The sequence below is a fragment of the Dermacentor albipictus genome, chromosome 1 (genome assembly GCF_038994185.2).
Source record: "Dermacentor albipictus isolate Rhodes 1998 colony chromosome 1, USDA_Dalb.pri_finalv2, whole genome shotgun sequence".
Lineage (NCBI taxonomy): Eukaryota > Metazoa > Arthropoda > Arachnida > Ixodida > Ixodidae > Dermacentor > Dermacentor albipictus.
The window spans coordinates 371,767,598-371,787,081 of record NC_091821.1 but is presented as its reverse complement, the minus strand read 5'-3'; the positions used below and the strand labels follow the sequence as shown (position 1 = coordinate 371,787,081).

General features: G+C 44.2%; 1 long non-coding RNA gene across 1 annotated transcript in view; it reads right to left on the bottom strand.

Moving 5' to 3' along the window:
* Positions 1-7,653: 7,653 nt before the first annotated feature.
* Positions 7,654-19,484, bottom strand: part of LOC135904115 (uncharacterized) — a 33,733-nt gene continuing 21,902 nt past the window's right edge. Inside the window, exon 2 of the long non-coding RNA XR_010565011.1 lies at positions 7,654-7,972. This is a non-coding gene — a long non-coding RNA (uncharacterized lncRNA). The remainder of the gene's footprint in view (positions 7,973-19,484) is intronic.

Here is a 19,484-nt window from a genome sequence, read left to right as displayed (position 1 = left end):
CAGGAGCGTTTTCCGCATTCCACCCCTATCGAACGCGCCCGTCGCGACCGGGTGTCAGATCACCGCGAATGTGACGCCGCAGGTCTTGAGGCAACAAATGGATTGGCTATAGAGGCAGCATAGGCTAGGCTAGGCGCAAGCGTCATCCCTTTATATTGCGCGAACTACCCGTATAAATGTCAAGAGTGGCATGATCGAGAGGACCTCTCTGACGCATCTTGGGACGAATATTCATTGCAGAAATGAGCAAATTTGCAGGCGCAAGTTGGAAACAGCTAGTGCAAGACAACGGCAACTGGAGATCGCAGGGAGAGGCCTTCGTCCTGCAGTGGACATCATTACAGAAAAGTGTGACCGTAGGGCGTTCATATTCGCTTTCCCTAATGATTCAACAATCCGCTTGACCACCCCGTTGCGAACTTGCTCGTGTATGTCTTTCTTAACCCTGACCACCCATCTCATCGAAGCACGCCAGGTGTACACATGACATTAGCACTAACCACGCTTTCAGCTCTCCACTGAAGCTAAGGAGCTTCCCCGGAAAAGGGCCGCGAACGAACGGTCGAACGTGCTTAGAGTTACGGGCCAGCACAACAGAAAGAGGGCCGCCAACGTTCGCTCTGGCTTTCTGCGTGTCACAAACGTCGCCTTCTTGGCCTTTTTAATGGCACGGTGGATTCCAGCGTCGACAGAAAGTGGCGCAGTCCCGGTAAGACAAATGAATGATTGACACGGCAGAGGAAAGTGCATTAGGGGCACACAACTCCCTTTTCTGCTACTTTCCCAGTGAGTGCGGGAGTAAGCCGGAGTGGCAACAGGAAAACAGGAAAAGTAAAACGCTCACTCTAACCAGGAACCCAGCACGCTCGCTCAACCCAGCACGCTCAACTGAACGGGACAGCCACTCTGCCTCCACTCTCATTGGAGGAGACCAACGATAAATGCCTCCTCATAAGTTACAGCTGCCCCCCTCCTCCCCAAAAAAGTAACACGACAATGTATACTGTGGAAGCGGCGAGTATGTATCCTTGTATGTTTGCGTAAGGAAATAAGTGGAGGAAAGATGGCATACTATGAGGAGTACGAAAAAGATGCTGCAAGGCGCGATGTCCGGTCGTGCAGACAAAGAAGGAAAAAAGACTGTATGGGTATTCGCGACACTTGTGCGGGTGTGTGGGGCTATACATAGACACGGCTGACAGGACATTTTCTGCTTGCTGATCGCACCCACGCGCGCAAAACAATATGCAAACAAATGAGCGGGGCCTTCCAAGTGAAGACGCTTGCTCCCCAGAATTCAGTTAAAAACACTGATCACCCAAGGACGATGTCGGCACGTGTCTCTCCAAGTCTCGCGTATCATCAGAAGCGTTCCAAACGGAAACCATGTGCGTGTGCTGATTATTATTGCAACTCACACATACTATGAAGGTATTCAGGGTTTTATTTATGCGAAAGCATCATACATCCCTTGAGGGAAAAAATCCGGCGTGATCAAGCGATGGTGCCGAAAATGGCCGACGGCGCAGAAAGCGAAAACACATTAACAAATATTCGGATTGAACTCACATTTCCCAGGAAGATTCTTGTAAATAAAGTTAATTAATGCCTTGCAAAATAAAATTTGATAAATTTCGGTCTAGTTGGAAATCGAGTCCGGGTCTCCGGGGTACCAGACGAGCACGCTTGCCCGACGCCACGGAGGTTCCACGGTTCTGGCTGACTAAAGGTGTGCCTAGTGCCTGCGTTAGTGCACAATTGCGCACGTCACGTAGCAGCCGTCTGGCTGAGTAAACCTGCGACGCGTGCCTCGTCGGGCACGTGAAGGCGTAGCCAATGGGGAGGAGGTGAGGTCATCAGCGCATTTTATGACCGCAGTAGTAATACATAAGATAGTAAATGGTATAACAGCGTTAATTAGTAGTAAGTATCTTTAATTAATTTGAATTCAAGTGAAAGAAGGTGAATTACAGTGAAGCAAAGGGAATCAAAGTTAGGACAAGTTAGATTAAAGGAAGTTAAGGTGGAGTAAAATGAATAAATGTGGATTAAAGTAATTTAAGGTGGATTAAGGTAGAGTTGTGAAGTTAGAGTAAGGTGAATTCAGGTGGAGTAAAGTTATTTAAGGTGAAGTAAAGTGAATGAAGGTGAAAAAAGGTGGATTAGAGGGGGATTAAAGCGGATTAAAATGTACTTGAATGGTCGCATTCAAATTATGTACGGACACCTAAGGGGCTGTGGAAATCTTGTTTTCAGCGTGGCGTCATTACTAGGGCCCCATGCGCCCTTGTTGAGTGGATATTATGGGAGTACGCATTGCTACATATATGTACAAGTGCACGTATCCGCGTAACGAGAGTTGGATGCGTCGGTAACGACGTAGCGCATTTCTGCAACTCGCGTTTCCAGAAGTCTACAGCAGAGAAACTGAAGGGTCTGCGAAACGACATCGCGGGTGTTTTTCTTTTGACACAGAGAGCTTTGTCTCTTTAAAGATAAAATAAAAATAAAAATAAATAAATAAATAAAAATAAAAGAACAACTCCAGCGCGGGGAGTACACGCCTGGCTTGCACAGCATATTAAAGTATGAATATTATATCCGTCTCGAAAGGAAGAAAGCAAGAGGCAACGGTACATTCGAAGCGATTTTGTTGGTGCCCATTCGTGATGGGAACCTGAAGAAAAGAGAGAAAAAGTAACAGTAGAAAACTGAGGGTTGAGTGTTTTCGCCTGGAAGGCTCGGTCCACCGAGCGACCTTACGCGCTTGTTCAGCCACCAAAATGTCCGTTTGCTTGCTGCGCGCCTACGGTCCTGCAGTCGCTGCCTACGAAAACTTTGTGTTGGGCCCGCAGAGACGCCCCTCGTTTGGGCATAATCAAGCAGGTTATCGTTATTCTAATCGCATAGGGCACACACGCCATCTAACCTTATCCGAGTCCCCAAGGGAAGTCCCTTTACTTCAACACCAAGGGAGGAAAAAGAGCTAGAAGAGTGGTGCTGTGAAGTGCAAGCAAGAAGCCAGATCAAGGCTTGACCAAGGCTCTCATCCAGTTTACAATGCGATAGCAGCAAAAACATCACATTATATATAGTAAGCGTTATTACAGATCCATATAGGTGCTATGGTAATTTTCATCGGTGATAGAACGCCTTTTACACGTACGTTTCAATAAATGTTTGTTATCAAAGAATTTAACTGTCAATCAACAATACAGTTTTCAAAATGGCAGGTCTGCGGAGAGGGCATTAATTCATATTACAGAAAAGATCATCAACAGCATCGCAACGAAATATTTCACAAGCGGAATTTATTTCGATCTCGCACGGACTTCTCGCCAGTGCCATTAGATGGCGCGGTGTGTCCAGAGAAAACCGCGAGAGAGTAGTGGGGTTGCTGCAGGATGCGTTTTTCAGCGTTCGCACGCACCGGAACGCCACGCATTAGTCAGGCCACGTGCAGGCTTCGCGGTGGCGGTTCTGGATAGCGCGGAGTGTTCTTAGGGAGGCACGAAAGAGGAGTCCCGCTGCAGCACACACCTGATACAAGACTCCTTTCGACGGTGTAAATACGTTGTGTCTCTATATTGATTCAATCCTAACGGATTACCATCGACAGTCACCGTGAGATGTGTTCTGCTGCCGTTTTTTTTTCTTTTACATAATACTTTTGTTTAACATGTGTAGTGGTCCATCCGATTAGCTATAGTGGAATGACTTGTAGAAGCTTCCAGTGGGAACAAACTAAAATCTGTCACTGTTGACCAAAGGCAAAACACGTACGCAGTTGAAAAAGGGACTCGTAGGGTAAATAATGAAAGCTGATGAAGTTGGTGGATTCCTAAAGCCAATATTTCTGCAGTACGTGATTCACAAGCAAGCCTTCTACGTTTCTGTTTCCTCCACCTTTCTAAAAAGTAGGCAGACATTGTGCCCCTTCCGATGGCATTTGCCAGCCTGCTCCTCAATTTCCCTTTCATCGCAAATGTATGTCTTGACAAAACAAATAATAATATTTAGTAATAATATTTATTTAATTCTTTGTAGTTCGGACCTCAACACCGCCATGGCTATACAGTCCGGCCCTCTAAATAAAAAGTATGGAGATACGTGATCTAGGTTAAAGAAACACTTATGTTTTCAACCATTCATTCTCATTCCAGCTACTGTTTGCTGGTTTGGAGAACAGGAAATAAAACTGATAACGACAAATTAAGTTCGTTTCAAATAAGAGTAGTCAGATTACTATGTGCCACAGAGGGACAAGCAGGCTTATCTTTATTTTCAATGAAGCATAACATTCCATTTTTATTGCGATAGCAAATACGTAGACACTCCAGGCTCATTTTTACCGTCGCCCTCGGCATCGCCGTGATGATGTTCCGCATAAAATCCAAGGGCGATAACAAGGTCGGCGCGCAATGTACGCAGTATGTGCGAGTGAAAGCATGCGAGGGTGAGTCGACGATGGTAGCTCAGTCTCGCGCGCGCAAGGGGGGAAAGTGGTGAGGCAGTGTGTCGTCTTCCGTTGCCCGCAAGACACCGGATGGAGGGGAGGGATAGTAGGTGCTCTTCACCGGCGGCAACGTGCGTGTCCTATCTTGAAAGCTATCTGCGATGGGGACACAGTGCGCTGAGTGCCGATAGCTTAGTGTGCGCTGTCTTCTTGCCGCTTAGCTCGCGTGGAAACGGAGAGACTGCACGAAGGTGGAGTCGCTCGCTGCTACTGCCGCGTTTTCTCACTCCAGCGTTTTGAATGCCAGTGCTCGCGGTCATCGAGTGAGATGTGTTCAAGTTTGCTTGTGTGCAGTTGACACCATGCTTGCTCATTCAGTTAGTAAGATAATGTGTGCAAGCCTATACGTCCGATAAAACTATTATCGTCACTTCGTATAGCTGTCTACTAATTTGTTACGCAAGCGATGCTCGCGTTTCGGGCGAAACTGTGTTTGTAGGTTATCCGGAAAGAAAGCTATGTTTGTACATTTTTGCGGAAGTAATAGAGACTGCAATGTTTTCATCAGTCCTTGCCCGAACAGAAAGATTGGTAACAATCTGCGCAGCGCTTACACAGTTGTAGGGAACGTAGGAGTTGTGGGAAGCAAAGATTTCATTGTCAAACAATGAATTCATTTACTTCAACTGGCGAAAGCGTGTAACATCTAACACAATTCAAAATTTTACATCTAAATTATTGTGGTTCTTCTGTCTTGCATTGCTGTAAATTAAATATTTTGTCAAGACATGGGTGCTGCTGGCTGAATTCAATGTAATTCTTCCTATTGTCCTTTTGATTCATTTGTTTGTTATGCGGTTGAATGCATATAAGTGAAATCTTCTGAAATTTTTTTACTATGTTTATTTTCTTGTACATGGCACACATAGTTTTTGATGTCTGATTAATTTTTTTTCGTTTTTATTTATGCCGTTAAGAACGTAGCTGTTACTTCCAGGAAACACGCTAATAATGAATAGATTTTTTTGTGTAAACTTTATTATTATTATTGGTAGTGTTCAATGGCGCAAAGGCTACAATGACCATAGAGCGACATTGTTACCTTAGAAATGAGTCGCGTTTATTTAATCGGACGTAATCCTACTCTGCCTGGTACTGTATGCACCGAATGATGTTGTGCTTTGTGCGCAAAAGTGTTGTTACCCTACTGGCGAGCTCGCACCCGACCTGTGCCAGGTGGCCAGTAAACTCCTTGTATCTTGGCCCGGGGGCACATTTATGTCTTGTCAAAATGAATGAATACATGAAGAAATCAGACAGACGAAAAAAAAAAGAGCGCCGTTGCGGAATTTTTTTTTCATATAATAACACACAACTTCTGTACACTACAGAGTTTACAGTGTTTTATTTTCTTGGGTAGCCCGAATAAATGTGACTGCTTAAAGCCAACAGCAGTGAGCTGATTGCATAGCGTTTATTTCTATTGTTTTAAATATTATTATTTCAGCAGTCGACACTGGGAAATAAATCGGGCAGTGGAGACAATGACACACTTTAACGAACGGTACTTCACGAGAAAAATGAGATATGAATAGTAAAAATAAGCGGTTATTATCCTTGTATTGCGGCTTCTTAGCAGCAACGCATACAGTTTACAGTACTCTAATATCTGTCTTTAGTGTAAATTCAACACTTCTATTTTCCTTTAGATTACTGATTGTGGCAAATATTGCAAAAAAAAATATTGCATCGAATAATATGCATTGTTTCAATTTCTCTTTTAATTTCAATAAGCTACGTTTGATACGGTCGCGCGGTCGTTCAATGTGACCACTTCTGTGCTTGACATCCATCTTAATGAAGAACTCTGAGTTGGTCCAGAAGTAAAGCTTCCTCTAAGCAGGCAGCGTGTTGACGAGCTCTTCAAGAACATTTGAAGCAGCAGTTAAAGAATATACAAAGATAAATGAATGTGATGATTCAGCTATGCAGCTGCGGTGCCGCAAATTTCTTCTCATATTTTTGCGGATGGTTGTTGATATAGCAGTAGATGATCGGACGTCTGGACCAGAAAAAGTAATAATAGAGGAAGTCGCGTTCTTTTGTCAACACAAAGGCCTCGTAAAGGCTAATCTGGAACAAAAATACTGAATGTCAAGGAAAAAAATGAAACAGCAGGATATTTGAGTTGACAATGCAAGCTGCGTGCACTTGTTAATGTAGTTGGGCAATAATTGTTCATTTGTGTGTAACGTAGAAAGCGCAGAGTTAGCGATTAGTATTGGTCTCCCAGTATTGGTTTCCTAATAAAGATTTCTCTATCTATGCTTATTTTGTAGGTTTCTATACTCAAGGTTCTTGGCTCTTCAGCTTTTGGTGTATCTTTACAGCAGAAGCATCAGCAACAACAACAAATAAAAAAAATAAGACAGCAAGTGAACAGGCTCACTGAAGGCGCCTTTTTTGTGTGCGGATGTTCTTGATATGCAGATGACTGCATATGTTTTCAAATTTAATAATAATAATAATAATAATAATAATAATAATAATAATAATAATAATAATAATAATAATAATAATAATAATAATAATGGCTACGTTAAATGCCGCTTGCCACAAAGAAATGTAAATTCACAGAGGAAATGCAAAAAGAAAGTAAAATTTGATGCTTAAGGAGGCCTACCAGTGCTGCGGCAGATAGAGATATAGAACGCCTTCAAGGTGCTTGCTCAGCTGAACTTCTACGACTCCCTTTGTAGGATAGTGGTTGTTAAGTTTACGCTGCGATATGCGGAGATCTTGCGATAATGGAAAAATGTAAGAATACACCATCCTCCCGCCTCCCTCTCATTCCCCATCATTAGTAGAATTTGTGGACTTGTTAAAGAACTCCTAAGTATGTCGACAAAGGAATTGAAAACTGTTCATGTAGCCTCTGTCATAAAATTCGTTTCAGTGAAATTGCAAGCTCTACCACTTAAGATAACTAAATGTTTTCCTACACTAGCAAAAGAAAAGGAGCATCACAAAAACATATAAAGTGTGCGCATACACAGCTGTGGAACCGAATAACTCTTCATGCTTAGTTAACTCAGAAATGCACCGTTGCAACACCACGTAGCGTCAGCTGTGTTACCTTGGCAATCTGTAGCCTGCGCAGCCGGTTTATCGGCGCGCCAACTTAATCGCAAGCAGAAGACAGCTGATTCACTTTATTAAAATTACCCCGTCAATATTCGCGAGACAAGAAGACAACAGGCCTTACACAAACAACATTTCCTTACACAGCCAACCATTTCGTAGCTTCAAAGTCGGCTGTGCAATTTCAACCCGTCATGCAAGGAACCAATGAAACCCCTGTTTGCAGCGGGATGGGTGCATGTCAACACGTGTGGCACGTGTTTTTTTGTGCGTAATGCAGCGTCGAACCATCTGTCGTCGTGCTCATTCGATGCAGTTGTTTGTTGAGCACCAGACTGCGAGTCCTCGCTTCTTCACTGAGCTCCGCGGTTCAACCTGCACATATTAAAAGTATGAAAACGCTGAAGTGAGCGGACGGAAAGCAACAGTTTCAAGCAGTCGCTTGAAATGAAGCAGTATCCCAAAATACGACAGCTGGCAAGTCTTTCTCTTCGTTTCGGACACGCAGAAAAAGAATAATAATCATAAAGTGCCAGACTTGAAACTGCTGAAGCTATCGTCGAGGAATCATTACCATGACACTCTTGTACGCGGGAGCAGGCATCGCCGACACGTTTTGGGGAGAGGCGTCCTTCTCTCGAAGAATGTAATTTCCACTCCAGTTAATCTGAGGCTGACAGGAACGGCTTGAAAAACTTGGCAAAATAAATGAGCGAGCAGTGAACGTCAAAGCGAAGAGAGTTGAAAGAAAGGGAGAAAAAGAGGAGACGTGGCAAGGTTTTCGAGTGCGAGACTCGGCGTGCTAAATGATTTAGACATATACGCACAGCGCAATGCACTGTGAGCGCACACGGCAAGTCTCACGTGCAAAGGAAGCAGCTGACAGGCTTATAAGAGAGGGCGTGCTGCATGACGTCCCGCAGATCACATACGTAGAGTTTCCTACAAAAATTATCACTAGAAATCACTCTGGCGCTAATGTCTGTAGGAGCTGCGAGCATGATGGCTGAGCCAGCGTGAAATGAAGGGCACTACATGGATTGACTTAAACATTCTCCATGTGGCTCCAAAAGCTTTGTGACATTGGAAATAGATTTCTTTTTAGGAATATACTGGACGTTGTGATCAACAATTTGCAAGGATTACTGATACGCGTGCAGCGACTGATTGATTTGCTGTGTTTAGAAAATTATGAGCGCATGAAAATTCAGAAAGATAACATGTAATAATTAACGCCACAAGAAGGTCTTAAGCAACAAGGTAGACGATTAGACCATTTCATGTACTTACAATCATTCCAATCATAGCGGAGAGATCGCAGCGCCACAGTTGTTTAATAATTTTTGTAGAAAAATTTTGGCCTTACAAAAAGCCGCCCTGAGCTTTGGATACGTTAAACGCAGGCAAATCGTGTGATATGTCCTTGCGGCTTGGACAAGCGGTCAGCCACTGCGGCAGAAAAAAAAATTGTTTTAGTTTTTCTATTGTCAGACTTACGCATTGAAAGCATAGCTCGTATGTCATCAATCAATGAACGAAAAGTGTCGAACCTGCTGGTGGTTGCTGCTCTTCCTTTCGTTCGGAAAGATACTGATGTTTTGCATGTTATTTCATAAAATCAATGACGAAACACGAAAATTGCAACCAATGGATATCTATGTATCCTTAGGATACAACTTTCGCAATAATATTCGTAAAAAAGTGATAACCAGCCGTAACAGCATCCTTGTGTGAAGGCAGGAATGAATTGTCAGTGAGTGATTAAGAAAGGCTTAAGTACGCGTCTTGTCTTGTATTTCGAAGCAAGCTGTTCAAGACTTGCTCCACGCTACTTGCGTTGCAAGCAGCAAGAATAAATTTAGTATACGTGATCGTTCGTGGAAATCCAGGAGTACGCGAAGTACCTATCCTTATATTCGATGCGTTCTAGAGTATTGGACACTTAGTGTAGTCACAGGTCTAGTATGCTTATATTTAGGCCAAAGGGTAAGTCGGGAGGGAGCAAACCAAATTGCAGCCTGGAGAAAAAGCAGAGCGCATGATGCAGCTTCACTTTCTTCACCTTCTATTGTTTACAAAACGCAAAATGTGGTGGCATTTGCTAACTTCCGTGCTTTCCTCATTGGAATGACCGACAACCCCAAGTGCGACGACTGCGGCTGTGACTACGCATGCGCATTATCTGTGTCTGTCCGCGCTGTAGTGCCGAGAGGCAAGTGATGTGCATAGTGCTGGACTGACTGGACAATCGTCCGCTATAGGAACAAAACGTTCTAGGCCAGCACTCCTAAGGAAACTCGATCCGCGCAGTAAGTTCTACTCAGTTACTCAGGTTACTCAGGTTCCCTAGGTCTACGTGAGCTCATTACAGAGGTCCAGAGCGCCGCCCACTATCACTGTTTAGAGAGCGCGGTTACTTTATTTTCGCTCGTCTCTCTTTCTTTCTCCTCTTCTTCTCTCCCTCGCGTTTTATTCTCCTGTTCTTCTCCCATTGCTGGATAGCCAACTGGAACTACCTTTAGTTAACCTACCAGCCCTGATATAAATAAGTGCACGACATCTCGTCTAGTGGAGAAATAGGTAACATTAGAAACGCAAAACAACACCGGCCAAAATGTTGTTGTCGAAAAGCGTTAGACAAGGTTAGACAAGTTTCACTGATTAGGGCTCTCCTGTGGACGCCGAAACGTCAAACCCCTTCTGCAACTCCATTTTGTTCTGCTCGTGCCTTTCTATGCATCCTTGCTCTCTCTCGGTCAACCGTAGCGTTTAATTGCTTTTCATTTCTTTTTTATGCGTTGCATGTTGCAATCACTCAGTTCAGCCCTTGGGCGCGGCTGGGCAGCCACCATTGACCTTTAGCGCAACCACGTGACGTGACGTCACGACAGCCGGAGTAAAAGCTGGGCCCCAACTCGCACAATATGCAACGCATTCTTGGCTTAACCAAGCTAAGTCTGACCATTTTTTCTTTCGGAAAACGATTTCAGGAACCGCGTGCGACACGAATGGTTTTATACCCCATTAGATGCTGTCCGTAAAACATGTTACTTTATTTCACGTTTCAAAAGGATTTATACACAGGACGCCCAAATTATAAACAAGGAGCGGTGGTGACATGTCCTTCTTCTAGACGCTTCGATAGCATGGAAGACGTCGAAAGGGTTCTCCTGTGGGACGTTTTTCTCTCCTTAATGTGGATGTTTCGCTAACTTTCTCGTGGGTTAACATTCTCTTGTGAGTGACAGTTTATCCAGACACCATACTTATGTAGTACATACGCCTGACTTGGCAGTCCCCGACTTCAAGGAAACGGACATTCACGTTCACTTTTTGTAAGCACAAAGCGGAGAGGATAACCCATGGCGTCCCTTCAGCGGCAAGTTCGCCAGCCATGAAGGACACCTGTGGTACCCCCGTGCCACATTCTTCGGTTTCTTCTTACCGTGCGTTCCTTCTTATTGTTCTGATGAAACTGATTTGCCAAGATAGCTCCCCCTGACTCGAAGCTCTATTGTCGAATGAGGTTGAGGATGTTAGTCTCAACCCACAGAAAGATGTTCTGGCCTACAAATCAAGCAGATGGCGGCACAAGAACGCCTGAACTTACATTTCGCAGGGCAGAGACGCGACAATGGTCGAAATATGTAGAATATGTTAATGGTTCTGCCCATAATGTTTGTCATCCGCTGTACTGGTCACAGCGGCTACCGACAATACGGACGCAATTCACTTTTTAACTCTTGGTCTTCAAGGGAGACTGCATATGATCACATGTGACGGTGGAATAATTTTGTCATGCTGTTAGACTGTACGCTCAAAGGCATCTTTAATGCCTCAAAAGTGCGAGACCGCGCCGTGTACGTGGCATACGTAACAGCAAGAAACCCTGCCCAAGTTGTGTCAATCCACTCCGCAAAGTCCTCCTAAGCAGTTACGCAAAAAGAAACTGTGATGTAACTCACTATTCTGACTGACCTTCACTCGCGTGATCCGCTTTGAGGCGGTTTCACGGCAAATAACCATCGGAGCAGTCCGGCCAGCGTTGTTTCCGATCGCTAATTGTGGATTTTGAACAATGGCAGCCAGACTTGCGAGGATCTACTTACAGCAGCTGACTCTATTCGGTCTTCGTGTCACACAGTCTAGGTTGCAAATGTTAATGGTTCTAAGACATTGCAAGTCACTGCAGTGAACATATTACTGCCTATCAAGGAATACTCCATGGCTGAATTTCCACAAGGATCTCAAACCCGTCTGAATGGCGCTCTATGCAGGGCAGGTGTATAGTGATGGACATGCCGGATGGACATGCCATTCGTTTGATACGCACAAATTTCTACAATGGGTTGCAAAAGGTTTCGGGCAAATACCGACAAGCCGAGTTACGGTATTGACAATAGAGCTTATTTAAAACCCCAGGAAAGCTAGGTGCGTAGAGAAGAAAACACAGCGTTCGATGAACAAACTTTGAGATAAGCGATATTAGAACTTACGCGGATTGCTCGCGAATCGCTAACCCTTGCTCCCAATACAGCGCGACCATACCCTTGTCTGCGAACCCCGTGTGGACTTTACTCACTTAAACACAACTAACCGTATCTCTTTACTAATTTGGCTCTTTATCAAAACCGTAGAGAGCTGACGTCGATGGTAACTTTTCGGAAAAAGTTGCCGGAAACATTCTTCCACTAACCAATTTGTCGCAACATGACGTTCTTGTCGAACAAGGCTGGTGCATGGAAATACTGTCCTCTATGAAAAATCTTCGGATGGCTCTTGTTATGTGCAGACGCCCGTAGCAGCCTCTTTATGGGAAGTGTCACAAGGTGTAATAGTTGTTACGAAAGCGGTCAGCCCCTTGCTGCCGCAACTTGTTTTAGAGCCAGGTTTTATGTCAAACTGCTGCCACGGACAATGTTCTCATCAGGTGAATATCAAAGTGTGAAAACTACGGAAGTTTCGGCGCTCTAAAATAAGGCCCGTATACGAACAAGCCTAGTCCCTTCACAGGGCTTCACATGGCCGCTGTAGCAATCGGCAACAGTTTTCAGAATAGACAAAACATTGTTCTCCGTTAGTCGCACCGAAGTATGCAGAGTTTCTAGGATGGTTCACAGCTGCTTCATTTGCACATCGTTGGCTTTAAAGAGGTGGTAGAGGTTTAAGAAACGCTGCGCGCAGTCATAACCGGTTCTGCATTGTGCGTGCGGGCACACCGAAGAATGCGAGCCGGTGCCAGCGTAGGGCTTCTTCTGGATTTCGCGTTCATTAAGAAGGCATCTGCGCCGCAGAGACCTGCGTCATTCACCGGGCCCAGCGCGAAGGCGAGGCTCCAATGGTGGCAGCGACAAAGCGAGGCGGAAACCGCAAACTGCGCGCTTTGTACCACAAAGCGACCGTATACGGCAAAATGGCTTAAGGTATCATTCAAGAGGAAGACGACGAGCAGAATGAAGCCATGGAAAGCGCGAGGACAAAAAGTTGCGAACAAGAAAGGACACAGGAGCAGCACTATAACTCATTATACTAATAATCACCACCAGCAGCAGCAGCAGCCTATTTTTATGTCCACTGCAAGGTCGAAAGCCCCTCTCAGCGATCTCCTATTGCCCATGTTTTGCGCTAGCTAGCTCATTCCACCTACAGAGTTCCTAATTTCATGACCCTACCTAATTTTCTGTAGTGCTCGACTGCGCTTCTTTCCCCATGACACACATTCTGTAGCTCTAATCATCCACCGGTTATCCACCCTACCCATTACATGGCCTGCCGAGGTCTATTTTTCCTTTTTTTTTACTTAATGTCAACTAGAATACTACCTATCCGCATTCGCTCTCTGATTCACATCGCTCTATTCTTGTCTGTTACAGTTACTTCTAAAAATTCACGCTCCCTTGCTCTTTGTGCCATCTTTAACTTCTCGAGCTCCTTTGTTAACCTATGTTTCTGCCTCATACGTTAGCATCAGCAGAATGCAATGACTGTACACTTTTCTTTTCAACGACAGCGGTAAACGTGGTAGTGCACAGACTCTAGAGGCTGAGTGACGATCATGAATTCTTGTTCCTTTGCCAGGATATTGAACATGCCTTTATCGTCTGTACAATAATCTTCAACCCAACTTTTACAATTTCTCAATTATGGTCCTCAATCATTTGTTGCACTTCATCTCCAGTGCTGCTGAGCAGGGCAATGTCACCTGGAAACCGACAGTCCAAGAAAGTTAGCAGTGCTGTGTGTGAAGTTAGCGATGTGTATTTACCTAATGTGTCTTTCCGTGTCCCTCTCATATCCTGCCTGTGCTACAAGAAAGTAGAACGTACCATGTAGTTACCCTCGTCGATAAAACTGTTAAAACAAAAAAAATTCATTCAGTGAACCTGCGTATGTATTTTAATGGTCTTCATATACTTGTCAGGACTGTTTTAACGTGCCATTAACCATGCAGAACCACTGGCGAAGTCTAGGCGACCGAAAAAAAAACAAGCAAAGAGAAAAACAGGTATAGAGAAATGTAATAGGAAGTACGAACACATCCGAAAGAAAATGTCAAAGTACTCGTAATTTATTGAATGTCGCGCAGGCTCTCGCCTTCATCCTTTTTAGCGTATGCTAATGTGACTCTAAACTTTTTGGAATGATTCGAGTAGATTGGAGAGATTAGAGTGATGGGGGTGGCAGATTATGGACGCACATTCTAAAGTGGGCCTGATAAGAAAACTGTATGCATGAATGACGTAAGCGCAATTTGAGATCACGTTTTTTACATGCTTTTGTGGTAATGTGTTCAACGTGGGCATTCCAGATTAAATTGGAGGTGAACGGAACACTCAAGCACTTGGTTGAAGAAGCTGAGTCGATAGTGATACCACGTATTTTATTATACTGATCAAACGTAAGTCAAGTGATGCAAGCGAATTTTAACGTTATTAGTTTTAGTTATGTTAATTTCCCTCTGCCATGTGTCCCACCTTTTAGTTAGTTTTTTTTTTAAACCTACTGCAGCACAGTGACAATGGCAGGGTAACTTATTTCATTATACACAATGCAGTCATCAGCGAAGAGACGTGTTTGCGAAGTAACATTATAATAAAGTTGCAATACCATCGATGTAAATTGAATATAGTAGTAGACCGAGCACGCACCCTCAAGGAACTCTTGATCTGACATGAGTGCGGTTAGAAAAGCAGTTGTTTAAATGGATTAATTGAAATCTGTTCGTTAGGAACTCGTCAATCATTGGCGCAGTGTTATAAAAAGCTGTATGTTTCTAACTTTCAGTTTTAGTCTATTATGAGGTACCGAAGGAATAGCTTTAAAAAAATCTATGTACATGGTGTCTGTGAAGAGCAATTTGTGCAAGTAAATGTGAATATCAGGTATAAGTTCACATGGTTGCGTTTCACACGAGCGATGTTGACGAAAGCCACGTTGGTTATTGAGGAGCAGGCAATTTTTGTTATGATAGGTTACAATGTGAACTGCTGAAATGTTAGAGATCATAAGAAGTAGGAGCAGTGTGAGGTTAATTTTAAGTATTTAGCACTTATACCGTCTGGTTCTGGGCTGGTTTTATAAGGAAGTGTGTAACTTACATGAATGACACCATGTTCCGATATGATGATGGCTGAACAAGTGAATCGAATAGAAGGTTGTTCAAATACGTGTATTACCAAGCGGTCGTTTGTTAGTGCAAACTGCAGAGAAGCATTTGCTAAATTACTCTGCGCTATCTTTTGAGCTAAGCACTGCTCTATTTCCGGAAATTAGTAAGCTAGCTGTGTTTATGCGGTATTGGGTTAAATAACTGCCAAAACGTTTTAGGGGTCAGTTTTTATCATATAGGGAAGGGTGCAATTAAAGGAATCTGTCTTTAGCTTGGTCAGGTGCAGTTTCTTTATGACGGGCTATGCTTTTGCAACGTTGCCACTCTTCTGGAGCATTTTCTCGGGCAGCTTTTTTCTGAACACTTTCTTTTTCTGGTCTATGCGTTTATTTTTTTCCGGATTAAGCCATGGATGGTTCTGCCTCAGCTGATGGTTATTTTTGTACAAACAGTTTCAATTTTCAGTTTATCACGGAACAAGCATCACTTTTCATTTACCGCTCTGTTTTGAAAAGTGCTTGCAAAGTCGGCTGTAAATGAGCCTGACATACCAATTGTTCTGCCGGTGTCACCGCGTGAGTAGTTGAGAAAGCATTTTTCCCCTCATTTTGCTCGTAAGGTTTCAATGCACAGGAACACCGCATGACCTCACGATCATTCACTCGTCCTAGTACATGTGTCGCAGCGAGGTATGGATGATTTGTTCAAAGAATGTCTAGTCTAGCACGTGGTCACCCTGTGTTGGTTCGTGCCGAAGTTGAATTAATTTACGAAAGTGCAATATTTGTAGGAAATAAAGACATTAAGATCTGTTGTTATTTGCCTTCAAGGTTGGCGTCGACCACTCGATACCTCGGTAATTAAAGTCCCCCTCTCTATATGTATTTTGGAAGTGGGGATATGACCATCATTGAAAATAGGGAACGTATTATAACGGATATCTGCTGAAAAGGGCACGAGCTTTTCAAGCATAATATCTACGCCATATTTTATTGATTTGACTGTTATTCCAGCTTATCCAGCCGCTATTCACCGAGAAATGCATTGCAAGGCCCTTCTTACTTCATCGCTAGTTATTTAAGGAGCCTCTGTATCGTGTTCCTCATTACTTCTAATTAAGGTTTCGTGGCTGCTGTGGGCACTGTATAGGCCAGTACAGAATAATTCTGCTTTCACTATTTCATTGAAATTGCTGATGACATTACCCTGCTTATCTTTCACTGCATACGTATTGCCCTGTCCTATGCCAAGTTTTCTTCTCACTCATTTCGTGCTGCAGTCATATTTTACTTCTTCAATGTTTGCGATTTATAATTTCGAATATCACTTACTTTCTTCTTGTTTTTCAACGTTGGCAGTTAAGAAATTTCTACCTGACTTCTTAAGTAAGACACGTGCACGCTTTGTTGTTTCTTTTGTGACTTGGCATAGCTTACCTACTGGTTGCCTTGGTGCCTTACCTCTTACTTAAATTGCTCCTTCCGAAAAAAGCCTAGTTACGCATTCATTCGTTGCATCTATGATATCTTTATGTTGCTGATCTAAAGCTACATATTTGTTTCCTGAGCTCCAGCCAGAATTCGTCTGCTTTTACCCTTGCTGTGTCTAGGTTAGCCTGTTATTTCTTCACTAATTTCGCTATTTTTCTCTTCAAATTGAGTATGATCACTGCCCTTTACCCTAACACTTCTACATCCTGCGTTATGCTGGAATCGGCAGAGAGTATGAAATATATTTCATTGGTGCTGTCATTTCGTTACGGCCGTTGTGTTCTGTTTAACTATCAACCATCTCCAGGGGCTTCTTCGACTGGCTTTCTTGCCAGCTGTCGCCCAATCAGCAACATCTGATACCAAAGCCCGGCAGCAATCTAGAGAACATCAGATGCAGTGGATGTAACGCCAACCAGATGACGTAGACCCCTGCCCCAGTGACGGCCCAAAGACAAGTGCTTGATGACGACACGTCTATATGTGCCGAAACGTTGACTTCAAGCGGATGTTACGTTTGTTTGACCTTTTTTTTTATCACCGCATATGGCGTGCATGACAATATAGCAAGCTCTGCTAGACGCTCACTGGAGGTATATGTACCATAAATAATTTTATTGTATACCGGGTCACTGCAGAATTTGATGATGATGTTTGAGGTTTAATGGTGCAAGGGCCAGGTATGGCCAAAGAGCGCCACTGCAGAATTTCTGGCAACGACAGTACGGATCACACTGCCCCATCGGCCAACGATGGTGTTCTCTGCATATACCTATACCATTGTCGAGAACAGATGCAGCCATGCGGCTTCGCTCGTGCGGGCGCGAGCTCACACTGACGCTGTGAAATACGAGTGAGTTGACCGAGGTCTCTATAGATTAAATTCACGTCTACAACTCCGTCTTCAACCAGGGTTACCACGAGCGTAAGCAATACTTTTGTGCCGCCTGTGCCACGACGTGGTATCCGCGAACACCCATTCCTTCCGCATTTGAGTGGCTGACAGTCCTACTTGCGACAAATGTGGCTTCGAGCAGACGATCAAGCAGCTCCTCTGTGGCCGTCCTGTTACAGTGTGCCAAGAAAAGTGTTCGCGACCATGCTCGAAAGACTTGACGATCACCCCTTGACGGAGGAAAAGGTCCCAGGAGGAAAAATCCAGACGGGTTTCGGCATGCAGGGCTTTAAATGCTCTGCTCAGAGATTTAAATACTTTTACGTTGCGGGACCGACATTGAAAGTTGTAGCTCAATGCATCGTTAATTTGTGCATTTTACCCTCATTATTTTTCATTAATTCTGCCGCAACTTTTATTACATTTACCCCTTTCTCCAGTCAGTCGATACTTACAATGTCAGCCAGTGCTTACAATGGCTATAACCCCTTCGTATTTCCTTAATCCTTTTTCACTGTTCTATTGTGGTCAGGGAGTTACTAAAGCACAAATGTTTGTAGATAGCACGACATTTCCGAAGAGAGTTCAGAAAAAAATTGAGAACTCTTTTGAAGCTCGCACATATATAGGATAGATCTTGGTGAAAGGAGGTGCTGTCAGCGCAAACAAAACGGTGACATCTGCATGCGCGACCCGCTTTCCAGTCACCTTGAAAAGCGCTATAGCTCTAAACTGCTTATGTCGCGCATGCTGCAAACTAGCACAAAGCCTACCAACCCGAGCGGCTATTCAAACGAGTGTGACTGCTGGGTCTTTCTTTCAATCAGGCTCAGAAAAGAGAGCGCGATAGCAGGAAAACGAACAACTAAGGCGGCGTCGAGCGCCTGCACGCCGCCGACACAGAGCGGCCGGCTGTCTTCACATCCGTAGTGGCACACCGCCGAGATGTTTTGATTAAAGACCATCATGGCGGTGAAGTTTTATACAATCTGCCTTTCACATATGGGTGGTGGTGAGTGCGAGTTTTCTCTCTTGCGAAGAAGTGGAGAACAAGTAGCGGGGCAGCTAACCAGAAAAGGAGAAGGGTTTTAGTTAGAAGGAGCAGGTGGGGTTGGAAGGCTAATTATGTTGCCCAGCATTGCGCGTGAGGAAACGCACACGCGTGCCAACACGACAGCGGGAGAAAGCAGTGGGAAAAGGACAAATGGATGGGGAACACGCGACCGCTTCTGCGTTAATGCTTACGTGCCCCGCATATACATATTGCCGATTAATTTGGGCACCGGAGTTAAGAAGGAAGTACCACCTAAAGCGAGCACGCTGTGCGGATTCAAGCAGTGCGTGTGACTGACGGTTCGCTCACTACACCGGGAATGTGGAACGCTGGAGGCGCTCTGTGGTCAGAGATAGAGCTGCTGCTGTTGCACGCAAATTAAGTTTGGCTCTTAGTAACAAAAAAAAAGAAAGAAAGGAGCGTGACACCGGCGGTGCTTTCCTATGATTGCAGAGGTGGTGCGCGATTTTTTTCTGGAAACACAGTGGAAAAAAGGCTTCGCATATCAACACCTGAGAAATGGCAAGTGTTGCACACACAAGAGGAGCGAAATTCCGCTGCTGTGAACACAGGAAGTTCGTTTATCTCAAAGGAGTACTCACTTCTCAGTGGCAACACTGCTTTGAGTTTCGTATGTCATGTACTACATCTGATGTGCCATGGCTATTTCATATAACACCTTATTCCGCTTCGCAACGGGGGTTTATAAAGAGGAGACACTCGAACGTGCTCATAGGCTATGCGCAAGACGTGGGTGGATGTAAATATTGAATCACAGTAGCAGCGCGCAGGTACACCTCTCAGTAAAATAAGAAAACGAAATAAATGCTGTTTGATAG